At 44.2% G+C, this 15,816-nt stretch overlaps 1 pseudogene; it reads right to left on the bottom strand.

Annotated features, from left to right (window-relative positions):
* Positions 1-8,093: 8,093 nt before the first annotated feature.
* Positions 8,094-8,559, bottom strand: LOC706956 (nuclear nucleic acid-binding protein C1D pseudogene; annotated as a pseudogene).
* Between the last annotated feature and the right edge of the window lie 7,257 nt (positions 8,560-15,816).

The raw sequence follows: 15,816 nt of genomic DNA, 5'->3' as shown, positions 1-15,816 counted from the left end.
GAAAGACCACTAGGATAGGAGGATAAGAGGAGCCTGAATTCTACTGACTTGTAGACCTAAAGGATTACCAGCCATTATTCCACAGGTCACAACTTCCCCAATTACTCCTCCAGATAACATCACTATTGTAGAAAAGATTGGCCTTTTGAGATGTCTTTACAGGTTTTTGACCTTCTGACAACTGATAGCTCCACCAAGGCCGCCGACCACCCTGTGGGCCCACCCAGATGCAGACTCCGCACAGGAGGACCATATTCCACACCCCTATGATTACATTCCCAACTAATCAGGTACATCCATTCCCTTACCTGCCAAACTATCCTTGAAAAATCCTAGCCTCTGAATTTTCAGGGAGGTTGATTTAAGTAATAACTACATCTGCACATGGTGTGGCCAACCTCATGTCAATTAACTTATTTATTGCAATGCCCTGGTCTCAGTGACTTGGTTTCATCTGCACAGCAGACAGGAAGAACCCATCAGGCAATTAAAAACATAAGAAAATTTTATTCTCTTGGGCATTTTCAAAAATTGAGGTCATTATAACCAATTAATCAGAGATTATATATTAGATGCTAAAACCCGAACTCAATTTTTACCCCTAAAAAGACATATTCACTTGTCTTCATTGGTTTAAATACCATCTCACTTGGGACAATTATATACTTTATCTCTTTAATAAGTTGAAAAATTATCTTAGTTTAATTATTGCATCAATAATTTTATTTAAAATAATTCAATATAGAATTTCTTGTGTATGAATCAAATTAGGGACATTAGCTTAAAAAAAATTAGGGCCAGTTGTGGTGGCTCACACCTATAATCTCAGCACTTTGGGAAACAGGTGGGAAGATTGCTTGAGCCCAGGAGTTTCAGACCAGCCTGGGCAAGATGGCAAGACCGTATCTATACAAAAACTTTTTTAAATTAGCTGGGATGGGGTGCAGTGGCTCATGCCTGTAATCCCAACACTTTGGGAGGCTGAGGCAGGCAGATTACCTGAGGTCAGGAGTTCCAGAACAGCCTGGCCAACATGGCGAAGCCCTGTCTCTACTAAAAATACTAAAATTAGCCAGGTGTGGTGGCACACGCCTGTAGTCCCAACTACTCGGGAGGCTGAGGCAGCAGAATCGTTTGAACCCAGGAGGTGGAGGCTGCAGTGAGCCGAGATTGTGGCATTGCATTCCAGCCTGGACAACAGAGTGAGACTCAGTCTCAAAAAGAAAAAAAAGAAAAAATTAGCCAGTCATGGTGGCATGTGCCTGTAGTCCCAGCTACTTGGAAGGGTGAGATGGAAGGATTGATTGAGCCCAGGAAGTTGAGGCTGCGGTGAGCTGTGACTGAGTCATTACACTCCAGTCTGAGTGACAGAGTGACATCCTGTCACAAAAAAAAAAAAAAAAAAGATACACAGAGTTATTGCTTTTGTTTTATTTTTTTCATTACATAACAGGAGTAAACTTCTTGGCAAAATACGAGAACTAAGAGAATTGCTTGAAAGTGCTTAGCCTAGCATTTCTCTTTACCTAAATTTGAAAGAAAATAAATAGAAACCAAATGCCTACCTGAATTCTAGGCTCTGGAATGCCAATTTCTTTGGCCAGTTGATCCCTGGCAGCTATACCAGGATAGGGATTCTTTTCAAACCACGCCTGGAGGGTATCTTTTTGATGCTGGTTCAAAACAGTCCTCTTTCGCCGGGCCTCTCTTTCTAGTGAGCCTAGCAAAGACGAAAAGGAATACAAGAATATGAAGAATGTGCTTATAGATTAAAATTACTGGCATGAGCACATTATGTTTATTTCAGATGGAAAACCAATATATCCAATGATGACTATGTTTTTACTTTAGCAACATATCTTAAGTCATGCTAGTAAGGATACATATAGGTGTAAATTCGTATTTTAGGAAATATGATAGGCAATGATCTAAGTATACAGAGCAAAAGCTTACAGAAATTCCACAACAGTACATGCAAGAAAATAGGAAGCAACAGAATTAGAAAAATACATAAAATTAATAAAACAAGCAAATATCATGTAAAAAACTAAAAGGCATATCCTTCTAATCATGGTTTTGATTTCAACTTTTTTTTTTTTGAGACAGAGTCTCGCTCTATCACCAGGCTGGAGTGCAATGGCGCCATCTCGACTCACTGCAACCTCCACCTCCTGGGTTCAAGCAACTCTCCTGCCTCAACCTACCAAGTAACTGGGATTACAGGTGCCTGTCATCACGCCCAGCTAATTTTTGTATTTTTAGTGGAGACGAGGTTTCACCATGTTGGCCAAGCTGGTCTCGAACTCCTGACCTCAGGTGATCCTCCCACCTCGGCCTCCCAAAGTGATGGGATTACAGGCGTGAGCCACTGTGCTGAGCCATGATTTAAACTTTCATAAACTCTGGAAAACAAACAAGGCCTTTGGAATCAACACAGAGAACAGTGAGCAGGCTGATAGGAACTTACCATTTGAACTTTTGGCCAAATCCATACTGGGAAGGGTGGCCTGGATTCCAGAGTCTAGTGGCTTCACTGAAAAACTGCCAGGGACACAAGATACAACAAAACTCAGGATGGCCCACCCATCTCTCCAACTCCTGACCTCAGGTGATCCGCCTACCTGGCCACCCAAAGTGCTGAGATTACAGGCATGAGCCTCTGAACCTGGGCACACCCATTTGTTAAATACCTTTCTACTTAATCCCGTCACTGAATATTTAACACCATTATAAAAGGATTTTGAAGTAATTAGATTAAGGGTAAGTTGAATTTTAAGTAGAAGTACAGATTCTACTAGGTAATTTTGCGTCTATCATGATACTTTTCCAAATATGACTTTGGTTCTGTACTCTCTAGTTTATACATATTTAAGCATTTTCTTCTCTGTGTTCAGGTTCTTTTATCTCTTAATTATTTTGGCTTGGCCATGTTATTTAACAAAAGGAAGTCGGGCACGGTGGCTCACGCCTGTAATCCCAGCACTTTGGGAGGCCAAAGCGGGTGGATCATCCTGGCTAACACACTGAAACCCCGTCTCTACTAAAAATACAAAAATAAGCCGGGCGTGGCGGCGTGTGCCTGTAATCCCAGCTGCTGGGGAGGCTGAGGCAGGATAATGGCGTGAACCCGGGAGGTGGAGCTTGCAGTGAGCTGAGATCCCGCCACTGCACTCCAGCCCGGGCGGCAGAGCAAGCGAGACACTTTCTCAAAAAAAAAAAAAAAAAAAAAAAAAAGGAGAGTCTTGCCTTCCTTTGTACTTTTCACGTTTTCCTCAGCTTTTCCTGAAATATATTTTATTCCATCATCAATGTGGTGGTCTGGCCATGTGTGAAGTTAGCTAGTCTAAGCTCTGCTGTTTACCAATCAAACATGAATGCAGGTGTTGCTATAAATGCATTTTGCACGTGTGATTAATATATAAAATCAATTGGCTTTACCTAAAACAGATTATTCAATATAATGTGGATGGGACTGGAGAACAACTTTAGCTCCTGCCTGAGAGTGTCAGCTCACCTTTCCCTACAAATTTCCTTCCTGCCTAGTCAGTCCCCACAATTGTGTAAGTCAATTTCCTTGAAAACTGATTCTGTTTCTCTGGTCGAATTTTGACTGACAGATATTGGTACTGTTAGTGGCTGTATAACAAAGAATATTATAGATGAGTTTTCTGAATTGATTCTGGGTTTCTAATAAACTTTATTGAAATAATCAGTTGGAAAAAAAGGCCTTCAAAGCAGAACTGAGTCTTCCATAAAAAAAATTCTGCCTGTAAACAACAGCATCAGCTCTCGCCCAACCTTTCCTATGGACTTTGGACTTTCTCAAGTGATCGTCCACAATCACATAAGCCAGTTCCTTGCAACACATCTCTAAATATATACTAGTTCTTTTTCTTGGTTGATACGCTGATGGATACTGTCAGGCCTCTGAGCCCAAGCTAAGCCATTTAATCCCCTGTGACTTGCACGGATATGCTCAGATGGCCTGAAGTAACTGAAGAATCACAAAAGAAGTGAAAATGCCCTGCTCCGCCTTAACTGATGACACTCCACCACAGAAGAAGTGAAAATGGCCGGTCCTTGCCTTAAGTGATGACATTACCTTGTGAAAGTCCTTTTCCTGGCTCATCCCGGCTCAAAGTTCCCCCACCGAGCACCTTGTGACTCACACTCCTGCCCACCAGAGAACAACCCCCCTTTCACTATAATTTTCCTTTACCTACCCAAATCCTATAAAACGGCCCCACCCTTATCTCCCTTCGCTGACTCTCTTTTCGGACTCAGCCTGCCTGCACCCAGGTGATTAAAAAGCTTTATTGCTCACACAAAGCCTGTTTGGTGGTCTCTTCACACGGACTCGCATGACAGATATCATCCCATTGCTTATTTTGGTAAAATGACATAATACGAAACCTTATATGGGTAGATTTGTCCCTGGAGATAGGCCATGGGTGATATACGGCCTGTCTCCTAGAATCCTAGAAAGATGGCAGACGGGCTGGGCACAGTGGCTCATGCCTGTAATTCCAACAGTTTGGGAGGCCGAGGTGGGTGAATCACTTGAGATCAGGAGTTTGAGACCAGCCTAGCCAACATGACAAAACCCATCTCTACTAAAAATACAAAAATTAGCCTGGTGTGGTGGCACATGCCTGTAGTTCCGACTACTCAGGAGGCTGAGGCAGAGAATCACTTGAACCTGGGAGGTGGAGGTCGCAGTGAGCCAAGGTAGAACCACTGCACTCCAGGCTGGACAACAGAGACTCCGTCTCAACCAAAAAAATAAAAGAAAATAAAAAAGAAAGATGGCAGACAATCTTTTTTTTTTTTTTTTTTTTTTTTTTTTTTTGAGGCGGAGTCTCGCTCTGTCGCCCAGGCTGGAGTGCAGTGGCGCGATCTCGGCTCACTGCAAGCTCCACCTCCCGGGTTCCCACCATTCTCCTGCCTCAGCCTCCCGAGTAGCTGGGACTACAGGCACCGCCACCACGCCCGGCTAATTTTTTTGTATTTTTAGTGGAGACGGGGTTTCATTGTGTTAGCCAGGATGGTCTCGATCTCCTGACCTCGTGATCCGCCCGTCTCGGCCTCCCAAAGTGATGGGATTACAGGCTTGAGCCACCGCGCCCGGCCGGCAGACAATCTTATACCACTGTAAATTTTTGGTAAATCTATGTCAGTTGTGAATACCTGGAAGGCAGAAGTGAGGAAAATAATGAAAGCAGAATATCACTATCATGACTCACCTGCTCTTAGCTGGTACTGTACATAGGGTACATATTATACATAGGGTATATGAAGAAAGAAATGAGTTCAGAAAGAAATACTTTGCTTAAGAGGGCGAAGGAAATGGAAAAGAAAGGTAAGGTAAACCTACAGATATTTTTTTCTCATTTTAAATAAGGAAATTAAAAAAAAAATTAGAGGCCCACATCCTAACAACAACCATATATATATATATACTCAAACCCGGGTTATGGCCATCACACCATTGGTTTAAAGCAAAAAGAGGCAACATGGACAACTACAAGCCACTGGAGGGTGCTTCTTCCGCGAAGAGGAACCAAAGTATTGAGGAAGCCTTCACATTTCAAACATCTCTTGAGAAAACACCAAGGGTCAATGGAGAGGCCACGCAAACACCATGGTTTTAGAGGAAGGAAGCTCACAGCCTACTCGGAGTTGCTGGGTGCCAGGAACAGTTCCTGGACCTGGACCAGATCTAAGGAGCTGGTGATGAAAGAACTTCAGGCACCATGTTCCCTGCATGGACCCCTGTGATCCTAGCTACAGGAGCTCCCATGATCCCCATAAACACTTGGACTTCCAGGGAGACCCGCCTGGAGAACAAGCAGAGGCACAGCTTGAATCTGGGCAAAGCCCAGGCTTCGCTGTGCTGTGCCATGGTAGCAAAACACAACCATAAACGCTGATTTCCGAAGACGCTTTGTCTTGCACTGAGCATGGGACCGAGGTGCATCTGAACCACACTCCCCCTACCACCTCACTCCCACTGCCTCCCAGCACCTCCCAAGACTGCCCACCTGGCCAGCCTCACAGAAGGATGCCCACAGCACACCTCCACTGCACTGCACAGAGAAGAGTGTTGTGCAGGTCCATGTGCCAGCATGGGAGCTGAGTGCCTCCGCCTTGCAAGACTGGACCGGGAAGGGCAGGGCCTGATAGCCAAGGCTTCTCCCCCATGGGGTCTCATGGCTGAGAATACCTGGAATGGCTCAGCAACCTGGATGCAGACAGCTTAGAGCAAGCCTAGCCAGTTGGGCCTGCTGCCAGTGTGGATGCCAGAAGAGACGCACCAGGTCAGGAGAGCATGAGCTGGGCAGGCCTCATGGCCAGCTGCAGGACCGAAAACCCCAGGCCACAGGTACCATAACAGTTGTACACCACTGGTGCCACTGCATTGCCTAACTGCCCGAAGACATACCACTTGACTCCAGCAAGCACAGGGGACCAGAGAGAGGTCACTGGGGAGTTGCAGATCCCTTGGTGTCATATACCCTCAGTGCAGTCCACTCAAGGTTGGGGGAGTGCAGCCCACCAAAGCCCCCTTTGGAAGAAAAGAAACATGGCCGCAGCACCACTCACTGAAGGAATCACAATAAGAGCCTGGGAATGGACGTGGAGAGGGTGTCATCTCTTGCCTCTCCCATCCCCTCCCCACTGCACTGTTGCAGATGAGGCAGGAGCACTTCCACCTGGGACCCAGTAAGCCTGTGATGAAAGAGGCTGCTCCAGCCAGGTGTGGGGGCTCATCCCTGCAATCCCAGCACTTTGGGAGGCTGAGGTGGGCGGATCACCTAAGGTCAGGAGTTCGACACCAGCCTGACCAACATGGAGAAACCCCATCTCTACTAAAAATACAAAATTTGCTGGGCGTGGTGGTGCACGCCTGTAATCCCAGCTACTCAGGAGGCTGAAGCAGGAGAATTGCTTGAACCCAAGAGGCGGAGGTTGCAGTGAGCCGAGATGGCACCATTGCACTCCAGCCTGGGCAACAAGAGTGAAACTCGGTCTCAAACAAACGAGAAAACTAAAAATAGAATTACCATTTAACCCAGCAATCCCACTACTAGATATATGTACAAAGGAAAATAAATCATTCTACCAAAAAGACACCTGCATTTGAATGCTTATCACAGCACTATTCACAATAGTAAAGACATGAAACCAACCTAGGTACCCATCAGTGGTGTACCGGACAAAGAAAATGTGGTATATATACACCATGGAATACTACACAGCCATAAAAGGAATGAAATCATAGACTTTGCAGCAACATGGATGCAGCTAGAAACCATTATTCTAAGCAAATTAATGCAAAAAAAGAAAACCAAGTATTGCACGTTTTCACTTATAACTCAGAGTTAAACAATGGGTACACACAGACATAAAGATGAGAACAAAAGACACTGGGGACTCCAAAAGAGGAGGAAGAAGGGAGCGGGGAAGGGTTGAAAAACTATCTATAGGATACTAGGTTCACTTTTGAGTGACAGGATCAATAAAAGCCCAAACCTCAGCACCACACAATATATCCATATAACTAACCTGCACATGAAACTCTGTATCTAAAATAAAAAAACAAAATAAAATAAAGCAATGACTGGATTAAAACTTCTACCAAGAGATCATTTATGTTGTCTACACTACTACAGAGGAAAAATAGTGTGTGCTTTTGCTACAACTGATAAGCTCAAAATAATTAAGAGAAAGAAGAAATAGACAATGAATTGGGGAATAACTGTATCTGGAGCTACGTGCAATCAACTACATTAATTGGCCTTTATTGAGTATTTTATATGTGTCTGTGGATGGTATAAGTGTGTTATTTCATTTAAAATAGTACAAATATTTACAAAGAACATTTCACTTAAATTTCACAGTTGCTTAGAAAATGGTACTTGCAAGACTGACCTATATAAAGAAATAAGAGTCTCATCAAAAGACATGGTAAATTTTAAATATAAAATATGTCACAATGTTAAAACATATTAATTCATAATAATTACATATTAATTCAATAAGGACTACATTTAAACCTTGCACTACCACAGAATTATTTTGTGGGGAAAAAAAGATGTACTTTTTGAATATGTGTACATAAAAAACAAAAAGTTAACTTTTACTTTTTCCTTTATTGGCAACTTTTGATGCATTTTTAGGTTTTGGTTCCCAGAGGGCATTTTTTACAAATCTTGAAGCTGCACCTCTGTCCAGCTTGCCTGCCTTTTTCGTGTCTGTCATTTCCTTGACTCTGTTCATATATACTCTGATTCTTTCCAATTCCTGCTTTACTGGATGTTCCTTAGGATTCACTCCTTGAGTTGCCAGATAAACCCAAAACATTGAATTTAATGTGTACGCAGAAATCAAATCCACTTTCGCTTGTTCAAGTGGGTCCAACTTCTGCAACAACTCATTTCTAGAAACAGACATCATGTTCTTCAGCATCTCATCCACAGCATCAATGGAATTCCCAAACGCTGACAAATATTCGTGAATTTCTACTGGATAGTCCTCATTAATTTCCTCAGCTGCCATTATGGCTGACTCACGGCCTTCGACTCCAGTCTCCTAGAAAGCGGTCCGGCAACGATGACGTCAACAATGCGCCGGATCTGGAACTGAGGCTTTTAAAGTATTTCTCTACATTCCCAGAAATACATTTATTATAATTGCATCTTATGGCCCTTTTTTCAACAGAAGTAAAATTCCTGGAACATTAGAAGAGCACAAAATTTATTTTTTAAATGAAATATTCTAAGACGCTTGTCATTCTCTCAGGCTCAAAGCCTAAAGAGGTACACCAGTAAGACACGATTCATTATAACATCCAAGATCATGGGGAGATGTTTGCTCAGGTGCTCACATGATGTGCAGAAACAGAGGGAGACACAATTGAACTAAATAAATAAAGACACAGGCTGGGCGCAGTAGCTCATGGCTGTGATCCCAAGACTTTAGCAGGCCAAGGCAGCAGATTGGTTAAACCTAGGAGTTCTACATATACTATATACTATATAATATATATGTTATATATATACTATATATATGTATATATTATATATTATGGTGTGTGTGTGTATAGATATATATATAATGTAATCCCAGCTACTCGGGAGGCTGAGGCAGGAGAATTGCTGGAACCCAGGAGGTGGAAGTTGCAGTGAGCCAAAATCGTACCACTGCAGTCTAACCTGGGAGACAGAGCAAGACTCCATCTCAGAAAAATATATACACATTTTTATATAAATATATATAAATGTAGTATAGAAGTATATATATTTTAAATATAAACATAAATATAATAAATGTACATATATATATAAATAATATGTACATATAAGTATATAAATATTTTTATATATTTATATATAAAAAATTATAAATATATATATGATCCGGATTAAATAAAGATGTTTCCCAATTGGTTCAGAGGTCCTTTTAGAATCAAGGGAATGGCCGGGCGCAGCAGCTCATGCCTGTAATCCCAGCACTTTGGGAGGCCGAGGCAGGTAGATCACAAGGTCAGGAGATCCAGACCATCTTGGCTAACACAGTGAAATCCCATCTCTACTAAAAATACAAAAAAAATAGCCCGGCATGGTGGCGGGTGCCTGTAGTCCCAGCTACTCGGGAGGCTGAGGCAGGAGAATGGCGTGAACCCAGAAGGCAGAGCTTGCAATGAGCAGAGATTGTGCCACTGCACTCCAGCCTGGGCAACAGAGCAAGACTCCATCTCAAAAAAAAAAAAAAAAAGAATCAAGGGGAATGTCCCTATTATATGCCAAATCACTACTTAAAGTTTATCTGTTGGGGCATGGTGTCTCATACCTATAATCCCAGCACTTTGGGAAGTTGAGGAGGGAGGATCCCTTGAGCCCAGGAGTTTGAGACCAGCCCTGGCAACACAGCAAGACCCCATCTCTACAAAAAATAGAACAACTAGCTGGTGTGGTGGTGGGCACCTGTAGTCCCAGCTACTCAGGAGGCTGAAGTGAGAAGACCATGTGAGGCTGAGAGTCAGGGCTGCAGTAATTATAGGCATGAGCCACTGCAACCGACCTTTTTTTTTTTTTCATCATGTAATACATCCATGTAATGAAATTTATTTCTTACAGTGCTGGAGGCTGGGAAGTCCACAGTCCACGGGCTGCAGCTGGTTGGCTTCTGGTAAGGGCCTCATCCTGCATCGTAACATGGTGGACAGCATCACAAGGAGAGAGGAGAGGTTTGCAGGAGAGAGAGCCAACCAGGCTTTTATAACAGTACCAGTCTCGTGATAATTCACTCCCTATTATTCCTACTCAGCCGTTAACTCACTCATTTAGGAATGGATTAATACAATCATGAAGGCAGAGACTTCATGATCCAATTATCTCTTAAAGGACCCACCTCTTAATACTGTTACTTTGCAGATTAAGTTTCAGCATGGATTTCAGAGAGGACAAACAAATCACAGCACCATTTTTGTCAATTACACCTCGGTAAGAATTTCACAATTGTACTTAATCTTTTTAGAGAGTAAAGTGTTTGATTTTGCAATTAGATTTTGACTATGGGATATAATGCACAAAGAAATAAACTTTTGTAGAAACCATAATTGTTTCTTTTTCTTCCCCCTATGAGTCTAGGTATTTATAAAACTCAACTCGACTTTTTTTTTTTTTTTTTTTTTTTTGAGACGGAGTCTCGCTGTGTCGCCCAGGCTGGAGTGCAGTGGCCGGATCTCAGCTCACTGCAAGCTCTGCCTCCCGGGTTTTTACGCCATTCTCCTGCCTCAGCCTCCCGAGTAGCCGGGACTACAGGCGCCAGCCACCTCGCCCGGCTAGTTTTTTGTATTTTTTAGTAGAGACGGGGTTTCACCGTGTTAGCCAGGATGGTCTCGAACTCCTGACCTCGTGATCCGCCCGTCTCGGCCTTCCAAAGTGCTGGGATTACAGGCTTGAGCCACCGTGCCCGGCTCAACTCGACTTTTTAAAAAATTATAGAATGGACATGCAAATAGGCAGATATTCCTCCATGAGACTCAGCCTCTCCTATTTTTTTTTTGAGACTGAGTCTTGCTCTGTTGCCCAGGCTGGAGTGCAGTGGCATGACCTCGGCTCACTGCAACCTACACTTCCCAGGTTCAAGCAATCCTCCTGCTTCAGCCTACCAAGTAGCTGGGATTACAGGCACAGGCCACCACGTCCAGCTAATTTTTTGGGTATTTTTAGTAGAGACAGGGTTTCACCATGTTGGTCAGGCTGGTCTCAAACTCCTGACCTCAAATGATTTGCCCACTCGGCCTCCCAAAGTGGCTTCTCCTGTTCTTGAGGACATCAACACATCTACAGCTGACATTTCAACTATTGTGATGGGTTACCAAGAGCATGAAGTGACAGAAGAGCTAAGATCCAGATGGAACACTGTAAGTTGATAGAAACACCAGTGAAATTTCCTATAGGAATTTCTTTTGGCCACATCATATCTGAGCTAAGAACTATAACCCACTTTTCAAGAAAGTGAATATTTTATTCACCTGAAAGCTCTGCATACCTGGACTCCACGTGGACAGGGGAGGCTGCAGAGGGGCAGGCTAGTTCCTTTAAGGAGACACCATGAGATGACCAGGGACTATCCAAACTATCTAAATCCCCACAGCAGGCTCCCCACTGCGCCTGGACTGCCACCTGCCATCCTCCTATTTCTCTCCAACCTTGGTTTGCAGCCGGAGCTGGTTGGAGAGTGGAGGGACTACACTGTGAGCCCTCAATACTCTGTGTGGGGTACAAAGGCCTTTGTTTGAGACCAAACACAAATTATCCACTCCTCTTAGCAAGAGACCATGAGGTCTGTGAAAGAAAAAGAAAAAGGCTTTTTTTTTTTTTTCCTTTTTTTGAGACCAGGTCTCACACCGTCACCTAGGCTGGAGTGCAGCAGCACGTTCTTGGTTCACTGCAACCTCTGCTCCTGAGCTCAAGCAATTCTCCAGCCTCAGCCTCCTGAGCAGCTGAGATTATAGGCATGGACCACTGAACCAGGCTAATTTTTATATTTTTTGTAGAAATGGGGTTTTGCCATGTTGTCCAGACTGGTCTCGAATTATCTAGCTCAAGTGATCTGCCTGCCTTAGCCTTCCAAAGTGCTGGGATTACAGGCATGACCCACTGTGCCCAGCCTAAAGGCCTTATTTTCTATAAAAATAAATAAATAAAAAATCTATGGATCGGGGAGACACAGGCTCCAGTGTAAGACAAAAATTGAGCTCCAAATGACAAAAAGAGGTCCTGGCTTCATTAGGGAAAGGTCCTGCCCTAGACCTCAACATGGTCTGTACATGCAAATGAAAGATTGAAACTGGTTCAGACCCGACTGGTTGAAAATAACTGCATCTCAGTTGGGTAGTTTCTAAGCCCAAAGCCAGTGGTCTCTGTAGGGTGCCCCTTTCAGGCAGCTGGCAGGAGATTTCCAGCCATGTGTCTCGGCTCTGGTTTCAGGAGCCATCTTAGCTCAGAGGTGCAAACGTTGTGTTTGTCTGGAGCTGCCCTCTCCTGGAAAGAGGAATGCATGACTGCTCTTCCCTCACCCCACCACGGCCACTTGGCTCCCATCATCTTAATCTGTGTGTCTCTTTCAGCCACAAGAGGTGCATCTCCTCTGGAGAGCTTGGGGTCGTCTTTAGAGCTTCATTTCACACTCCCAACTTGCACAAAGTCCCAATTGCCCCTGCCAGGGAATGAAGCCCAACATTCCCACCAGAACCAGGCTCAGACCTTTCTCTCCAGAGCTAAAATACAATCTCAAGTAATGACAAGCCAATCCCAATACTGCCTCTAGGCACTACCTCCCCATTATTGGCTCCAAAGACAGTGCCACCTTCTGAAACCACCTTTGCAAAATTATAACAGTAATTTTAGTCCGACATAATTGACTCCATCTTGTTTTTAACCTCCAAGCTATCCCCGGTCGTTACTGGACATAGACCAAGCTGCTGACTTTGGGAGAAATGTAGTTTATGGGTTTTTTGATTTGATTATTTTATTATTATTGTTATTTTGAGATGGAGTTTCGCTCTGTCGCCCAGACCAGAGTGAAGTGCACTCAGCTCACTGCAACCTCCACCTCCCAGGTTCAAGCAATTCTCCTTCCTCAGCCTCCTGAGTAGCTGGGACTATAGGCACGTGCCACCACGTCTGGCTAATTTTTGTATTTTTTTTTTTTTTTTTTTTTTTTTTTTTGAGACGGAGTCTCGCTCTGTCGCCCAGGCTGGAGTGCAGTGGCCAGATCTCAGCTCACTGCAAGCTCCGCCTCCCGGGTTCCCGCCATTCTCCTGCCTCAGCCTCCCGAGCAGCTGGGACCACAGGCGCCGCCACCTCGCCCGGCTAATTTTTTGTGTTTTTAGTAGAGACGGGGTTTCGCCGTGTTAGCCAGGATGGTCTCGATCTCCTGACCTTGTGATCCACCCGTCTCGGCCTCCCAAAGTGCTGGGATTACAGGCTTGAGCCACCGCGCCCGGCCTAATTTTTGTATTTTTAGTAGAGACAGGGATTCACCATATTGGCCAGGCTGGTCTCGAACTCCTGACTTCGTGATCCACCCACCTCGGCCTTCGAAAGTGCTGGGATTACAGGCTTGAGCCACTGTGCCGGGCCCTATAGTTGTTTTTTAAAATTGGCCTTTTTAAAACAGGCTGAGTATTTGTCCAGGCACAGTGGCTCACACCTGTAATCCCAGCACTTTGGGAGGCCGAGGCAGGCAGATCACCTGAGGTCAGGAGTTCCAGACCAGCCTGAGCAACATGGAGAAACCCCATCTCTTCTAAAAGTACAAAATCAGCCGGGCATGGTGGTACATGCCTGTAACCCCAGCTACTCGGGAGGCTGAGGCAGGAGTATTGCTTGAACCCGGGAGATGGAGGTTGCAGTGAGCCAAGACTGTGCCACTGTAATCCAGCCTGGGCAACAAGAGTGAAACTCCATCTTAAAAAAAAAAAAAAAAATTGGCTTTTTGAGATGTTTTTTCAGGCTTTTGCATTTCTAACAATTGAATGGGCCTACCTGGACCCGTAACACATCCAGTCCTGTGGCCCCTACCCAGAAGCAGACTCAGCCCAGGAGGACCATTTTCCCACACTCCTATGATTCCATCCCTAATCAGCAGCACCCATACCCCTAGCCCCCTGCCCACCAAACTATCTTTGAAAAACCCCTAACCTCTGACCCTTTGGAGAGATTGATTTGAGTAATAGTCTTATCTCCTGTGCGGTGTGGCTAGGTTCACAAAATTCAACTCTTTACCGCAATGCTGTGATCTCAGTGAATTGATTTTGTCTGAGCCATGGGCAGGAAGACCCCATGGGGTAATTACACTTCTTTCTCCTAAGGCTTCCTCCATGTGCCTGATAACTATAGGGTCCAGTTCTATGTCTGGACGTGACGTAGAACTGTGATCCAGTCCTGGACACTTCTGGTCCCCAGTTCTCAGGTCCGTGGGATCCTTCCCCTTGGGCATAGATGTCATTGCAGAGAGTCTCCAAAACCCCTAGACTCCATCCCCTCAATCACACTCTGGCTGCCAAACCGCCTCCAGTTTTGCTTGGATGCTTCTTGTTGCAGGTTGAGGCAGAGAGAGGAGAGGAGTGAGTTGCACAGCATCCAGGGCTTCCCGGGAGTATGCAGATATCACTTGACAGAGCCCTACCAGGATGGGGCAAGATCTATTGCTCAAGACTGAGCCACAAGCCTCCTCTGGGTGCCCCTACCTGGGACCCCACCCCAGCAGAAGCCCTGCTGTCAGCACCATTGTTTGGCCTGCAGAGTGACTGCCCATGAAGAAATTTTATGACCTCCATACTACCTGAGCATCAATTTCAAACACTGATTCTCTGAAAAGAGAAACCTCTAGCAATCTAACAAAGAATAAAGCAAAAGGTGCAAATAAAAACATTAAAATAGTACACTACTACATGTACTCTAGGAATGAGTATTATGAGGATATTTCAAACGGCTTTATGGCAGTAAATTTGAAAATCTTCATGAAATAGGCATATTCTTGTTAAAATTTAACTTCCCAAAATGACTCGTGCAAAAATAAACTATTGTGATTTATAATCATTTAAACTATGGAATCAGTACTCAAAAATCTTCCCATCAAGAAAATGTCAGACCAGCCTGGAAAATTCAACCAAATATTTAATAAAGGAATAAATGTCATTTTCCACAAGATTTTAAAAATTAGTATTCTCTAAAGTATAGTGTATAGACAGGGTAAATAAAGAGAGGGTACCATAACTGATTCATACTAAAGCTAACATGGGGCCGGGCGTGCTGGTTCATGCCTCTAATCCCAACAGTTTGGGAGGCCAAGGCAGGTGGATCACCTGAGGCCAGGAGTTCAAGATCAGCCTGGCCAACATGGCGAAACCCCATCTCTGCTAAAAATACAAAAGTTAGCCAGGCCTGGTGGCGGGAGCCTGTAATCCCAGCTACTCGGGAGGCTGAGGCATGAGAATCGCTTGAATACAGGAGCTGGAGGTTGCCGTGAGCCGAGATTGCACCACTGCACTCCAGCCTGGGCAACAGAGCAAGACTCTGTCTCAAAATAAATAAATAAATAAGTAAAATAAAGCTAACATGGCCCAAACCCCTAAAGACAGTATGTGCAAAATCTCATTCAGAAACACAGATATAAAAATTTTAATCAAAATATGAGCAACCCTAACCCAGCAATACATTAGAAGGATATATCATGTTACAGTGGGTTTTTCCAAGAATTTTTTCAGGTCATGTGAGTTCAGTGGATTTTTCTTATATT

Source organism: Macaca mulatta, chromosome 9, assembly GCF_049350105.2.
Source record: "Macaca mulatta isolate MMU2019108-1 chromosome 9, T2T-MMU8v2.0, whole genome shotgun sequence".
In the NCBI taxonomy this organism is placed as follows: Eukaryota; Metazoa; Chordata; class Mammalia; order Primates; family Cercopithecidae; genus Macaca; species Macaca mulatta.
Note: the sequence above shows the minus strand (reverse complement) of the source record. Positions and strands in the feature narration are given on the sequence as shown.